Raw genomic sequence first — 4,353 nt, 5'->3', positions numbered from 1 at the left:
GGAATACAAATAGGTAAAGAAACTGTCAAAATATCCCTATTAGATCCTATACCTTAAAGACCCAAAAAACTCTACTCAGAAGCTTCTAGACATCATCAATAGCTATAGCAAGACAGCAGGATATAAAATCAACATAGAAAAGTCATTAGCATTTCTATACACTAACAATGAGCAAACTGAAAAAGAATGTATGAAAACAATTCCATTTACAATAACCTCAAAAAAAATCAAATACCTAGGTGTAAACCTAACAAAAGATGTGAATGACCTTTACAAGGAAAACTATACACTTCTGAAGAAAGAGATTGAGGAAGACAATAGAAAGTGGAGAGATCTCCCATGCTCATGGATTGGTAGAATCAACATAGTAAAAATGTCGATACTCCCCAAAGTAATCTACATGTTTAATGCAATTCCCATCAAAATTCCAATGACATTCATTAAAGAGATTGAAAAATCTACTGTTAAATTTATATGGAAACTCAAGAGGCCACGAATAGCCAAGGCAATATTCAGTCAAAAGAACAATGCAGGAGATATCACAATACCTGACTTCAAACTATATTACAAAGCAATAACAATAAAAACAGCATGGTACTGGCACAAAAACAGACATGAAGACCAGTGGAACAGAATAGAGGACCCAGATATGAACCCACACAACTATACCCAACTTGTCTTTGACAAAGGAGCTAAAAATATATGATGGAGAAATAGCAGCCTCTTCAACAAAAACTGCTGGGAAAACTGGTTAGCAGTCTGCAAAAAACTGAAACTAGATCCATGTATATCACCCTATACCAAGATTAACTCAAAATGGATCAAGGATCTTAATATCAGACCCCAAACTCTAAAGTTGATACAGGAAAGAGTAAGAAATACTCTGGAGTTAGTAGGTATTGGTAAGAATTTTCTCAATGAAACCCCAGCAGCACAGCAACTAAGAGATACCATAGATAAATGGGACCTCATAAAGCTAAAAAGCTTCTGTTCATCAAAAGAAATGGTCTCTAAACTGAAGAGAATACCCACAGAGTGGGAGAAAATATTTGCCAGCTACACATCAGACAAAGGACTGATAACCAGAATATATAGGGAACTTAAAAAACTAATTCTCCCAAAACTAATGAACCAATAAAGAAATGGGCAAGTGAACTAAACAGAACTTTCTCAAAAGAAGAAATTCAAATGGTCAAAAAGCACATGAAAAAATGGTCACCATCTCTAGCAATAAAGGAAATGCAAATTAAAACCACACTAAGATTCCACCTCACCCCTGTTAGAATAGCCATCATCAGCAACACCACCACCAACAGGTGTTGGCGAGGATGCAGGGAAAAAGGAACCCTCTTACATTGTTGGTGGGAATGTAGACTAGTACAACCACTCTGGAAAAAAATTTGGAGGCTACTTAAAAAGCTAAACATTGATCTACCATTTGATCCAGCAATACCACTCTTGGGGATATACCCAAAAGACTGTGACTCAGGTTACTCCAGAGGCACCTGCACACCCATGTTTATTGCGGCACTATTCACAATAGCCAAGTTATGGAAAAAGCCAGGATGCCCCACCACTGACAAATGGATTAAGAAAATGTGGTATTTATACACAATGGAGTTTTATGCAGCCATGAAGAAGAATGAAATGTTATCATTTGTTGGTAAATGGATGGAATTGGAGAACATCATTCTGAGTGAGGTTAGCCTGGCCCAAAAGACCCAAATTCGTATGTTCTCCCTCATATGTGGACATTAGATCAAGGGCAAACACCACAATGGGATTGACTTTGATCACATGATAAAAGCGAGAGCACACAAGGGAGGGGTGAGGATAGGTAAGACACCTTAAAAATTAGTTAGCATTTGTTGCCCTTAACACAGAGAAACTAAATCAGATACCTTAAAAGCAACTGAGGCCAATAGGAAAAGGGGACCAGGAGCTAGAGAAAAGGTGAGATCAAAAAGAATTAACCTAGAAGGTAACACACATGCACAGGAAATCAATGTGAGTCAATGCCCTATATAGCTATCCTTATCTCAACCAGCAAAATCCCTTTTTCCTTCCTGTTATTGTTTATACTCTCTCTACAACAAAATTAGAGATAAGGGCAAAATAGTTTCTGCTGGGTATTGAGGGGGTAGGGGAGAGAGGGAGGGGGTGGAGTGGGTGGTAAGAGTTGGGGGTGGGGCAGGGGGGGAGAAATGACCCAAGCCTTGTATGCACATATGAATAATAAAAAAAAATCATAGATTAAAAGAAATTTAATTGAAATTTGTCAAGTTCATATAGGTTCAGAGGCAGAAACCAACTCTATCCCTGTGAAAAATTTCTGTACTTACATGGAACACAATATGCAATGATTTTGGAACACTTTCCTTCACCTAGATTTATTTGGTTTTTTTTGCAGTGTGGGATTTGAACTCAGGTCCTTATACTTGCTAGGCAGCTACTCTACCACTTGAGCCACTTCACCAGTCCTATACCTAGAGTTTTAAAAGGTCAATCATGTAAGTCACACATTGAGACTTAGAGTCCTAACAGGCCATTGTGTAATTGTTCGTCTTTTGAATATTTCCTTTTTTAGGACTAAAATCTTTTTTTTTTTTCTTTTCTTCAGTGCTGTGGATCAAACCCAGGGTTGGTACATGTTAGGCAAGTACTCTACCACTGAGCTGTATCTCTAGTCCTAAAATTATTATATAAGAAATAGTGATGGAAGAGAGTTTATAATTTTTTAAAAAACAAGAAGGAGAATTAAAAAATCTGAAGACTATTTAGGTATTAAATCTCCTTTGAAAAATATTCAGGCAAAAATAGAGGTTAGACTAATAGGGAAAGGGAAGAGGTCCAGAGGAAGGAGGAGAAGGGAGAGTGAGAGAGGGTGATAGGAAGGGGGGATACAACCAAAGCATTGTATAGGCATGCATGGAATTGTTACAATGAAACCCATTATTTGTGCAATTAATATGATCCAATAATTATAATTAAAACATTAGGCAGCCACTTTATTTTTAAATTCATGAGGGCTTTTTCTGCTGAAACTCTCAAGGGCTGGAGGTATTTCTTTGGACAGGAGTAGGGGGTGATGAGCCCCCAGGTACCAAGTTCACACACCTCCCACTGTTCGTCCTCGACTAGTGTTGGCTCATGTGGTTTGGTGGGTTCTGGCCCCAGCCATGCTAATTAGGCCACAGTGCAGGTGAAGTTTAAACTTCCCTAACTCATGAAGACAGGAAATTTTAAGTCATAAACTACAAAGTCACAAAACTCATAGACCCTGTAGACTTTAGAACTGGGGAGAATGAAGTGCTTACAGAATTCAATCCGCGGGAACCGTTCCAGAGAGAAGAACAAGTGGAAGGGGGGGGAGGGAGGACGTTAAACTTGAGTGGATAATGGGTTAGCTAGGCTCTCTCATTGAAATGAATCACATTTGGGCTGGCAGAGTGACTTAAGTGGCAGAGTACCTGCCTAGCAAGCACGAAGCCCTGAGTTCAAACCCCAGTACTGCAAAAAAGAAAAGAAAAGAAAAAAAAAGAACCACATTTGACAGACCTTACTAGGATATAATTCTTGAAAATTGAATGCTACACAAGACTTGGAAAATATGATTTTGTTTATACTGGGACTTAGTGCAAAATGTGAAATTAACTTTATAAGGTCCAGTGCTGAGGATGTAGCTCAGAGATAGAGAGCTATTGCCTAGCATGCATGAGGTCATGGGGTCATGGGTTCAATACCAGCACCACCAAATAAGCAAAACAAAAACAATTACAGACTAACTTTACAAGTGCTGAATTTCTTAGACCTGAGTAAGAAAATAACCAATTCCTTTTCATTGATCCTTAAAAGAAGTGAATCTTTTTGAAACCTTTTCCTATTTTCTGTTCATTTTCTACCAGAAGCTTTCTCTTTGCTGTTTCTTTAAAGTTAAGTGTAGCCTCCTTGTGTCCAGTTTTAGTCAACCAGATAACACTGTGAGAGACACTCACAGCCACCTGAGCTAATACTTTGAATCATGAACTCTGTTTCAATTTATATTCTGTAGCATATACCATGGTATTTTTTCTATAAATATATTCTGTCCAAGTCAGCATTTTATTCCTTCCACTCTCATCCTACATCTTTATTGAATATCCATCTACTCCCCCTCTTCCTTTGATGGAAACTGATAGAATCTTGCAGTTCTTCTAATGTGTACTGCAGCCCCATTGGTCAGTTTGAGTCCAGTAATAAGAAATAGGAATGGATCTGGGGTTGACGCTGAGGAGGGTCACCAGGTCCTTGTGAGGTGATCACCTCAGAACAGACACTGCAGGAACTTGAGGCTTAAGGGCAGCAACCTCTTTC

The sequence above is a fragment of the Castor canadensis genome, chromosome 14 (genome assembly GCF_047511655.1).
Source record: "Castor canadensis chromosome 14, mCasCan1.hap1v2, whole genome shotgun sequence".
NCBI lineage: Eukaryota > Metazoa > Chordata > Mammalia > Rodentia > Castoridae > Castor > Castor canadensis.
This window is presented reverse-complemented; position numbering follows the sequence as displayed.